General features: G+C 35.7%; 1 protein-coding gene across 2 annotated transcripts in view; it reads left to right on the top strand.

The window, feature by feature from the left end:
- Rad54b (RAD54 homolog B) overlaps window positions 1-12,296 on the top strand; it is a 75,435-nt gene that overhangs the window by 29,659 nt on the left and 33,480 nt on the right. The gene's annotated exons all lie outside the window — the stretch shown is intronic.

The raw sequence follows: 12,296 nt of genomic DNA, 5'->3' as shown, positions 1-12,296 counted from the left end.
ACCTCTTTATTTTATTTTTTAAATTTGTCAGTTGTGAAACTTGAACTCAAGGTCTTTTTGTGAGTCTCAGATTTCAGACTCCTGAGTATCTAGGATCTCAGGTATGATCCATAGGCACCCAGCTCATGCTCAGCCTTTTCAGTGCTGCAATTATAGGCTTATACCACCAGATTTGGCCTGGTGGTAGACATTAACAAGATAATAACAATAACAAAAAGCTTATCTCTATGACATTTTATTTTTTTCTTCTTGCCATTCTTGGGGCTTGAACTCAGAGCTTTACCACTTAAGCCATAGTACCACTTCTGGCTTTTTTTGTCTATGTGGTACAGAGGAATCGGATCCAGGGCTTCATGCATGCTAGGAAAGCACTCTACCACTAGACTGCACTCCTAGCCCCTCTATGATACTTTTTTTTTTTTTTTTTTTCTTGCCAGTCCTGGCCCTTGAGTTCAGGGCCTGAGCACTGTCCTTGGGCTTTCTCAAGGCTAGAGCTCTACCACTTGAGCCACAGCACCATTTCTGGCTTTTTTGCTATGTATGTGGTTCCGAGGAATTGAACCTGGGTCTTCCTGCATGCTAGGCAAGCACTCTACCACTAGGCTAAACTCCTGGCCCCCTCTATGATACTTTTTAAAAAGTATTTTCATCTTTTGAAAGAAATAAGTCCTAGATTTTAAAAATGTACGACATTTAGAAAAGTCATCAATTTAGAGATGATGAAAATGAAGTCTGGGGCGAATTCAGTGACTTGAAGTATCAAAGCTGTTTATGGAATAGCAAGTACCAGTACATAGTTGTTTTTTTTTTATGGGATTTTTTTTATTCCTCATTTATTCTAAAGAAGTAAAAAATCCACTAAACACTTTTAGATTTAAAAAAATTGAAGAGTTTATTTCATTAAAAAATTTCCCTTTGGGATGGAGATGGAGTTTAGTCATAGAGCCTTTTTCCATTCCCAGCATGGCAAAAGATAACTTTGCTTTTAAAGATTAAAGACTGTAAATTCAAGGAAATTGTATTACACTGTCCCCTTCCTTATCTCTTTCTCTTATTCTGGAAGATAGGTCAGATACTTTAACAAAGTTTTGATAGATTCAGTTTCAGTCTCTTGGTCTGGAAAAGGTTTCTTCCACAATAAAAATGAGAATTAAAAACATTATACTTAGAAAATAGCAAAAATAACTTGTTTATATTTTTCAATATAATGTATAATCTTCTATAAATATTTCTACTAGGATACCTTGGTTTTTTAAAACACTCAACATCTTTATTACATTTTAGAACTACCATTTTTACTGGGACCTTTTTTTTTTTCTTCCTTGATTATGGGGCTTGAATTCAGGGCCTGGGCTATCTCTGAGCGCTTTCACTAAAAGTTAGCCCTCTACCAATTTGAGCCATACCACCACTTGTTTTTCTGGTAATTAATTGGAGATACGAGTCTTATGGCTTTCCTGCTTGGGTGGCTTTGAACCCTGATCCTCAGATCTCAGACTTTTGAGTAGCTAGGATTGCAGGTGTGAGCTACCAGAGCCCAGATTTTTGCTGGGCTCTTATGGTAGAAGGATTTTAAGTCAAACTTTAGAAAGGTATATGTAGAGTTTTGACAATGTAAAGGTGCTTAAAGTCAAGATGAGCACTCAAAAAAGAAGACATTGAGAGTAGGATGAAGAAGATCCGTAATATGCAAGCCCAAGGATAGTGCCAAATGAGGTGATTTTAAATAAGCCTACAGAGAACCAGTGTTGGTGGTAACCTGGCTTAGAACAACTTCATGAAATAAAAAGAGTAGTTCTTATTTAGCTGAAGCAGAAATTTTACATGTAAGAATAAGCCAGCAAACTGCTGTTTTATATGAGAATCTACAACTTTAAAATGCAAAGAATTGAAAATATCTTTAAAGCACTGTACAGATGTGTAGAGGCAGAGAATTAAAATAGTTTCTTCAAGCCTAGGTCTTGAACAGCAGCTTCAGTACACTGAGAATTTGTTAGAAATATGGATTTGTACCAATTGAATCTGAAACTCAGATGGTTCTGGCAGTCAGTATATACTTTAGATATTCCGATACTGGCTAATCTTGAGAACCAATGAAATAGAATGTTTTAGAACTGATTTTGGTGCCCAACATGGTAGATTCTTAAAACTTTTTGTTGAAAGATGATGTGGGTAATAGTGATTAGAGGGATATCAGTTTAGATATCAGTTGGAGGCAGATTATGAATTACATTTATAGAGTCAGACTTAATTTAATGTACATGGGAAGACACTGAAGACTTATTGATAATGGGGATGATATAATTAGAGTGATTTAGGAAAAGTTAGAATTTGGAGTAGTCATTGTACTAAGAGGAAATTAAATCAGAAATTTAGGTTATGACAATCTATAAAAATAGAAAACAGTAAAATGAACTCTTATGGGTATTATGTTAGTCTGTTGATTACTTAATTTCATTAATTGACTTTAAAAAGCATTTTATACTTACCATAGAGTTTAAAAATTTGTATGTATGATATATTCTTGTGACAGTTTTATCCTCCCAATCTCTGCAATGACTTTGTTTTTAGTGTAATCTAATTTGAAGTAATATTTTTATAATTCTAGTAAATATACATTTATGGTAGAAAGCTTTAAATTTGAAATTATTAAAAGAAAATTGATATAGGAAATGTAACAATTTCAGCATGCTAAACCTTAAAGTCATTTATTAATATCTACTTTGAATGTTGATTTTATATATCAAAATTAATATACCAAAATGTGTTTTGTACAGTATTCATTCTGTGAAAGGTTTTTAAAAAATAGTTCTGTGCTCCCCAAAGTACAACATATTCTTTTTTAAATGGTTGTTTCTAAAATCAGTGTGGAAAATTAAAAAGGTCCAACATTGCCTTAGAACACTCTTTTGTTGTTCATAAACTAATTAACATTATCTGTTACAGTCATTTTCCTGTGGCATTGTTCAGGGTTGGTGGCTGTTACTTTGGCAGTATGAAGTGACACAATTTATTAGCAGTTAGGGGGCTGTATAGAATAAAGAAACATTTTTATGCATTTATAAATGTATCAGAGTTGCATTCATTGCAGTGAGTTTGCTGAAAGTTTCTGAATCAGTCTGGTTTAATTTTAAGTTGCAAAGTTTAAATGGATGTACTTCTCTAATCACCTCCTCCACAAAACTAAGATTACCATGGTACAGTAGATCATTTGTGTTCCTATTGAGGAAAAACTGGAAATGCTCAGGGTACATGCTCAGCACTGTACGCAGATACTTGATTCATTTTTTTCTACAACATCCCTCAGCTTCTGCTAAAGCCTTTCATCTTTCAACTATTTTTTTTTGTCAGTCATGGGGCTTGAACTCTGAATCTGGGCATTGTCCCTGGGCTTTTCAGCTCAAGGCTAGTGCACTACCACTGTTTTTCTGGTGGTTAATTGGAGATAAGAGTCTCATGGACTTCAGTGCCCCAGCTAGCGTTGAACTGCAATCCTCAGATGTCAGCCTCCTGAGTAGCTAAGATTACAGGTGTGAGCCACTGGCACTGGCTTTCAACAAATCTTAAATATTCATTTTATTAGTTAATTTCTTTGTCTTTTTTGAGGAGGCATTTTTCATAAAATTGAGAGCAGAAAAACATTGAGCAGATTACACAAAGATTTAAACATAACTGGCAATAACCATAGGACTGAATGAGAGCTTCTTCACTTTAACTGAACTGTGTAGTGTGCATGTGTGGGAGTTGCTTGGTTAAAACCACATATAATAAATTCATGACTTAGCTGGCCTTAGTGTACATTTTGTGACAATTTCTCTGTAAAACAAAGTAGTTGGTTGGCCTGGTAGATCATGATCCTCTTACTTAAACCTCTATTGTGTCTGGGATCACCGACTTAAAAGCTGTCGTACCTGATTTAATTGTTCATTTTTGGCCGTATTCTATGTTTTCCTTCTTTACTTGGATGAGAATGTTTAAAATGAGTTATTTTCCATGTGCCTTTTTATTTTTAGAATAATGTCAGATTTTAAATAAACTTATTTAAATATGAGCATAATAAATTGTATTGAATATGTATGGATGATGATGGTTAAATGAATACTTTGTTAATACATGTTCTTCTAAGTATAATCCACATTATACTTGTAGTATAATTTGTATTGTAGTAATTTGTATACCTTGTAGTAATTTGTATACATTGTAGTAATTTGTATACCTTCCTTGCTGTAAAAATTCAGTATAACAGAGGTTAAAATTTTTTTGTGAGTCATAGCTGAAATAAATTTATTTAGATGATTGTATTAAAATTATCCAGTATATCCCAAATACCTTTTTCAAATGTATCACAAAATCAATATTAAATTTTCAGTGGTAAATTTGATTATAAATACTTCAATGAAAGTTTAATGATGAATGAAATACTTTACAAATACAAGAGTAGGTTGCCCTTTTCTTGAGACAAGACCTTTCTATGGTAGACCAGGCTGTCTTTCAACTCATGACCCTCCTGCCTTAGCTTCCTGAGTACTGGGTCTATGGGTATGTGGGCACAAGCTTATAAATTCTAGCACTTGAGAGCATGATAAAGGAGGATTATGAATTTGAGTTGGTCCTGGGCAACTTAGTCAGAACTTGTTTCCAAAAGGGTGAAAAAAGCACTAGCTAACTTTTATCTTTTAGAATTTTATAAGATTACAATCATACTGTTGTTTCTACCTTAAATAATATTCTATCTTAAATAATCTAATTTTTCCCTATTTTTAAATTAGCCTACCTTTGTTTTAGTGTGTGTAGGAAGTCATTGTTCTACTTTTTAATAAAAAAGTAACATTATTAATAATAATTTCCCACCTGTCTTTTTAACAATAGTTAACTTCGTTTTGTTGCTCAATAGTATCCTGTTGTACAAATATGCCAGCTTGTTTGTCCATTTTGTCTTGTTAGATTTCTGGATGATTAAGTATAAAGATTCCATTAATAATATTGTGTAACTTTCTTGTGGACATAATTCTAGATAAGGGAAAATATACATTTAACCTTTAAGAAACTGATACCGTTTTCCAAAGTGATTATACAATTTTACACTTCCATTAACAGTGTGAGTTTTTTAAATAAAATATTGCATGTCCAATAATTGGAATTATGTAATTGGAATTGAGAACTTTTAAAATGTTAAGGAGATAATTTAGATAATTGGGGAATATTGTAGCTTATTGATTTTTGCCATGTTAGTATTTGCATATATATTCTGACATGATGTATTAGTAAAATATGAAATATGTAGTCTGCCATGTTTATGAAGTATCACTGAAAATAATCTCTAATGAAAAGAAATATCTTCTAGGCTTATTTTACACATTATGATTTTTATACTTATTTGACATTCAATTTCTTTGATTAAAATCAGTAAAGAAAACTGGATGATTGTCAGATTTAAGGGATTTGCATGTTAATGCTTGTATATTTTTAGTGTAATAAAAATTTTCAATCTAAAACTTATATTGCAATTATATGTTAATATATAAAGTTCTGTTAGGTTTGGTAATTTTATTTTATTTATTTATTTTATTTATTTATTTATTTTTTTGCCAGTCCTGGGCTTGAGCTCAGGGCCTGAGCACTGTCCTTGGACTTTCTCAAGGCTAGAACTCTACCACTAGCCTCAGCACCACTTCTGGCTTTTTCTATATATGTGGTACCAAGGAATCGAACCCGGGTCTTTGTGCATGCTAGGCAAGCACTTTAACCACTAGGCCAAACTCCCAGCCAGGTTTGGTAATTTTAAAATTCAAAAACAGTCTATAAGGTCACTTATATTCTGCTTGAATTTTAATATATAAGGCATTTTAAATTGCATTTTACGTTGAAAACTTGTATATTTAAAATGACAAAAACGTAAAAAATATATAAAGGTTTGGGTTCATCTTATCCACAGGAATCATTCCTTAAGATTATAATTGCATGATCTTCCACAAAATAGGTTTAATGTGTTCTTCTAAGTCTTGCTGATGGGCTTTCAAGTCTCTTTTATTCAGATCATTTTTTGGTACTGATGTGAGAATTATAGTACCAGGCCAAAGTGGTCCAATAGTTCAAATTTAGAAATGAAGTTTCAGTGAATATTTTGAGTTCTTTGTCAGGTACATAGTAAATCTGTCAATCAATAGTCTAGATATAAGGGGTGATGTTTCATTATCCCATGTTTGGTGATCCTCATTGTATTTGTTGGAGTTACTATCTTTTCCTTTCCTGGCCCTATCACTATGTAAGAGTTAGAATGCAGCTAAGTGAGAAAGGGACAAAAGCTAATGGTGGTAATGATAGTAAACATCTAGGGAACACTTTTTTGATGAATATGCTAATGTTATATTCTCAAGTCTGTGTGTAGGTGTTAATATTATTTAATTTTATAGATTCATAAAATGGCACAAAGATGTCAGATACTTTTTGTTCATCCTTCAGTGAGTGGCAGATTCAAGATTCCAAGTGAGGTAGTAAAGACTGTTTTCTCTGTCTCCATAGTTTGAGCTATGCCTCCAACTCTTGAGACTCTTAGATCAAATAGAACAGTATTTATTTGTTTGAAGGTATTTTCTCCAACTTTGGTTTTTGTTGTTGTTCGTGGGGCTTGAACTCTCCCTCAGCTCTTCACTTCAAGGTTATCACTCTACTATTTGAATCACAGCACACTTCTGGTTTTTCTGGTGGTTAATTGGAGATAAGAGTCTAATAGACTTTAGTGCCCAGGCTGGCTTTGAACCAAGATCCTCAGATTTCAGCCTCCTGAGTAGCTAGCATTACAGGCGTGAGCCACCCACGCCCAGCTTTTCTCCAACCGTTTTGATGAGACATTCTTTGCACCACACTTCAGAGGAATCATGAACTAGTTAAAGGGTAATTTTGTGTTTTCCTTTTAACCTACTTAAAAAAATAATAGAAGAACAAATTTAATGTATAGTGACTGTTACTGGTAGAAATAATATAAAATGAAAAATTTAAATAGACTAAAATCATACATCACAAAATTGGATTAAAGCATATCACCTATTTTCCCCTTAATGTTAAAAACTTTAAAACTTGATTTTTTTTTTTTAAAGGTAGTGGGGCTTGGCTCAAGGGTAGGGCAGTAGCCTTGAGCTGAAGAGCTCGGGGACAGCACCCAGGCCCAAAGTTCAAGCCCTACATCTAACAAAAAATGTGTGTGTGTGTGTGTGTGTGTGTGTGTGTGTGTGTGTATTTAAAAAATAAGTAGGGGCCGGAATGGTGCTGTGGCTCAAAGGGTAGAGTGCTAGCCTTGAGAAAGTTCAATGACAGTGCCCAGGCCCTGAATTCAAGCATCAGGACTGAGAAGAAAACAAAACAAAAAGTAACTTCTGGTTTATCTAAAATCTAGTAAGTTTTTCTCACTAAAAATAGATTAATCTTTTTAAAATTTAGGTATCTACATTTGACTTAGCAAAATTGTGTGTGCTAAAAATTATAACTGTAGCCAGAAGTGATGATACACACCAGTAATCCAGCACTTTGGTGACTGAGGCAAGAAGATCAGAAGTTTGAGTCTAGCATGGTTACTGAGACACTGTCTCAAGAACGAAAGAAAGAAAGAAAGGAAGGAAGAAAGAGAGAAAGAGAAAGAAAAGAGAAAAATAAAGAGGAGGCCAGGAGTTTGGCCAAAGTGATAGAGTGCAGACCTGGGTTCAGTTTCTCCGTATTACAGTCATAGAAAAAGCTGGAAAGGGCACTGTGGCTCAGTGGTAGAGCTTTAGCCTTGAAAAGGCTCAGGGACAATGTTCATGCTCTGAGTTCAAGCCCCAGGCTGGCAAAGAAGAAAAAAAAAGGAGCATGATTAATGAGTTAAATCTGCTTTTACAAAATTTGGGAAATAATTGATTTCAAGGTGTATAAAATGAAGAAACCTGGACAATAATGGGAATGAGTGCAGTTATTTTTCTAAGACATTTTTCATATTCCCAATGAGTAGGATTATTTCAGTTTACCTCCTTCCCCCCACCCCCGGGCTTAAACTTTTGGGAGAAAATGAGGGAGAAAACAACCCTGTTTGACAAGAAATGTACTTATTACCTTACTTGTATAACTGTAACCCTTCAATACATCACATATACAATAAAATTAAAAAATAAAAAGAGCTGGGTGCAGTGGCTCCCAGTATAATCCCAGTGACTTAGGAGGCTGAGATCTGAGTATTGCAGTCCGAAGCCAGACGGGGCAGAAATGTCCCTATGAGAATCTTATCTCCAATTAACCATGAAAAAGCTGGAAGTGACCCTGTGGCTGATAAAAGTCATCTGTTTCCTCAGAAAAAAAAACAAACCTTGATAGTCTGGAGTGTCATTTACAGGATGATGCTACTCCAAGATTCACTAAATTGTGAGTACTAGTGATAATTGCCTGAATTATAGTAAAGGTAATAGATGTTTTAGGCTTTCGAGTGATTGATTTATACCTGGATTGAAGATATGCAAATGTTTTTGTGGATAAGTGCCATCATCTCCTTTTCTACCTTCTTTGTTTCTACCTGGTAGTGGAATGGCTGGATATAGTAAACATAAACTAAACACAAAAGAGTAAACTTTTAAAATAGAGTCTGCCAAATATTTCCTAGTCTACTGTTTTATATTTCTTCCATCAATGTATGTTGTTTCTAGTTGCTCAGTGTATTTGTCAATACTTAGTACGTTCAGATTAAAATAATTTTAGTCTAGTTGTATGTTATACTATCTCACTGTGTGTTTCTGTATTTTTAAATAGATTCACCGAGAAAAGTTCACATATTAGTCACATGCTAGTGGCTCATGCCTGTTATCCTAGCTATTCATGAGGCCGAGATCTGAGAGCCATGATTCAAAGCCAGCCTGAGCAGCAAAGTCCATAAGATTCATCTTCAATTACCTACCTAAAAAACTGGAAGTGGAGCTGTAGCTAAGTGGTAAGGCACTAGCCTTGAGCAGGAAAATCTCAGGGACTGTACTCAGGCTCTGAGTTCAAATCTTGAGACTGGCACCCTACAAATTCATCCTCATACATGTTTGACATATGTTGACATTTTATTCCTCTTTATGCAGGCACTCATTTGTATGGATATACCATATTTTGTTTTTCTTTTTCAGTTGAACATTTGGGCTGTTTGTAACTTTATTCTACTAGGAATAGTTCAGCTCTAAACATTTTTTTGTATTATTATTATTATTATTGTTGTTATTTTTACCAGTCCTGGAGCTTGAACTCAGGGCCTGGGCACTGTCTTTGGACACTTTTTGCTCAAGGCTAGTGCTTTACCACTTGAGCTCCAGCGCCACTTACTGCTTTTTTTTTTTTTTTTTTTTTTTTTCCCCAGTGTATGTGGTACTGAGGAATGGAGCCCAGGGCTTGGTGCATGTTAGGTGAGCACTCTACCTCTAGGCTATGTTCCCGCCCCTTTACTATTTTTAAATGATATGTTTTCATTCTTTTGAACATGTACCTAGGAATTGAGTTGGTGTGTCATTCAGTAAGTAATTATTTGGCTGTACCATTTTACATCTCTAACAGCAGGATTCTAATGTTTTTGTCTTCACCACACTTGTCTGACTTTTTGATTGTAGCCATCCTAATAGATGTAAAGTGATATTTCATTCCATTTAAAATATGTATTTTATATGATTTGAATATGAACTGTCCCTTATAGGCTCATATGTTTAATGGTACATCTCTGGAGGCTGTGGAGACTAGGAGATGGGGCCAAGATAAAGAAAATACACCATAAGTTTAGGATAAGGAGGAATAAGTTCAAGTGCTCTGTTGAAAAACATGGTATCTATAGTTTAATATATACTTAATATAAATGATATATATATATATATATATATATATATATATATATATATTCTGGCTCTTTCTGTGTATGTAGTACTGAGGAATTGAACCCAGGGCTTCATACATGCTAGGCAAACACTCTATCGCTTAGCCACTTTCACAGCCCTGTTTATACATATTTTTGAGACATCCTTGCTACATTTCCCAGGCTGTGCCTGGAACTTAGAATATACTGCCTCACCATCCCAAGTAGCTAGAATTATAAATCTGTGCCATTGTACTCAGCTAATATACTATATTCTTGAAAGGTGCTAAGAAAGATTGAATTGCAATTTGAAGCCAAACCTGGGCAGGAAGGTCTGTGAGACTTATCTCCAGTCAATCACCCGTAAGCCAGAAGTGGTAGAGTGCTAGCCTTGAGTGAACAAGCTTAGGGACAGCACAGAAGCCCTGAGTTCAAGACCCTAAAGTAAAAGAAAAAAGAAAGAAAATGTGATAAGCATATAAACAAATCTTAATTAGCTTTTCTTAGCTCTTCGACAGTGTATATATCAAAATAGCATTTTATAAACCATTAGTTTATATAGTTTTTATGAATTAAAAAATGAAGAAAAGGTTAAATAAATTTTTTGGTGATCGTCTTGGGCCCAGATGCCATCCCAGAGCTTTTTTGCTCAAGGCACGTGCTCTACCATTTGAGTCATGGCTCCATTTCTGACTTTTTTGGTGTTTAATTGGAGATAAATCTCATTGCTCCTGCTATCTTTGAACCAGCTAGTTTTGAATTGCAGTCCTGAAATCTCAGCCTCGTAAGTATCCAGGATTACAGTCATGAACCATGGCATCTGGCTTACTTATGTTGTTGGGAGCCAGAGATGTGAATTGCTTGAGCAAAACTGTCAGTTCTGTTTGAAGACTGAGGAGGTTATAATCTGAAGGTCCTATTAGTTCTCTTTGCCTTTGAAGCTAGAACAAAGAGCTCTGATTGCTTTCGTTTGCAAGGCATACACCTTCTTGTAAATTGTTGTCCTGGTGACATCATGTTCTTTCCTTGCCTTTATTTTGTGTAAGTGCCTATATAAATACATGCTCTATTACTCCGTATTTCAGTCTCCATATCTTTGGATGCTGAGAGTCCACTTGGTCCCAGCTTTCCTTATTAATGTTTTTGTTTTTTTCTTCTCAGTCTCTTTCTATCTTCCTTCAGGACAGCTTGATCTAGCTGGTCCTTCAAAGAATTCTGGAACATATCTTACTTTTCCTTACCTGTCATTATTAAGCCAATCCTCAAAACATATACTTTTTTATTCAGTAGACATTGAAATAATACCTTTAATTAAATTAATTAATTTGTCAGTCATGGGGCTTGGGTTGTCTCTGAGCTCTTCAGCTCAGGCTAGTACTTTACCACTGTGAGCCACAGCACCATTTCTGGTTTTCTGGTGGTTAATTGGAGATTAGAGTCTCATGGACTTTTGTGTATGGGCTGGCTTTCTTTGGACCTGATCCTCAAATCTCAGCTTCCTGAGTAGTTAGGATTACAGGCATGAACCATAGGTGCCAGCTTTAATTTTTAGAATTACCAAATGTTTACAATGATCATTATGTCATATGACTTATGGATGAGAAATTTACATTCATTGCATTCATGGTAATATTGTTAAGGGGAGCAGGAACTGGCGCCATCCTGAATGCCCCACCCCATTGTGGAAGGTTGACAATGGTACAGTCCAGCCACCTTGACCTCCCCACCCCCCATGAGGAGGGATATCTGGTACAGCCCAGCCACCTTTGCCCTTCTAGGGAGGGGCAACCTTGACCTTCTCCCCACCCCCCATGAGGAGGGAAATCCACTTGGGTGGGGAGGGGGCCTGCTTTGTTTGAAGACCTTTCCAATTTGGGTGCCAATTCCAACTAAGGTGATAGGTAAATTCAAACACTAGGCGGTAACCTTATTGGCTACCTGCGTGTGGCTGCAGCTGGCTATGTGACCCTTCTGTGTAACAATCCCATCAACTACCTGTATCCGGCCAGGCTTGACTGCATGGCTTTGTCCCTTAACCGGATGTGAGGGCTGCTTGGGGTCACAGTGTCAGCTCCCGAGTCTGCACTGTGTCCCTGGCCGGTCAGTTTTCCATCTACTTCCCCAATAAATTCACCTTTTTTATATGAGACTGTCTCTGTGTGGTGGACTCTGGTGGGACGTGGAATCCACACCTGGAGGGGTGTGGATTCCCCTCCTCTTGACCCTATAACAATATCAGCACTGGGCATTTGAAGTTTTTAGTTTCTAAAATGCTAACATGAATATAACCATATATTCTTTCCTATTCCTTTTTTTTCTTGGTGATAATTGCTAAGAAGCAACTTCTCTAGTATGTGAACTGTCACTGGATGTAGATAAGGGTTTGTAAAGTTTTCCTCTAAAAGTAGGTACTCTGCGCTTGGGGTCCTTGACTGATCACAGAATAAGAATTTCTGCA

This window comes from Megascapheus bottae, chromosome 9 (genome assembly GCF_031878675.1).
Source record: "Megascapheus bottae isolate mThoBot1 chromosome 9, mThoBot2.hap1, whole genome shotgun sequence".
In the NCBI taxonomy this organism is placed as follows: domain Eukaryota; kingdom Metazoa; phylum Chordata; class Mammalia; order Rodentia; family Geomyidae; genus Megascapheus; species Megascapheus bottae.
Note: the sequence above shows the minus strand (reverse complement) of the source record. Positions and strands in the feature narration are given on the sequence as shown.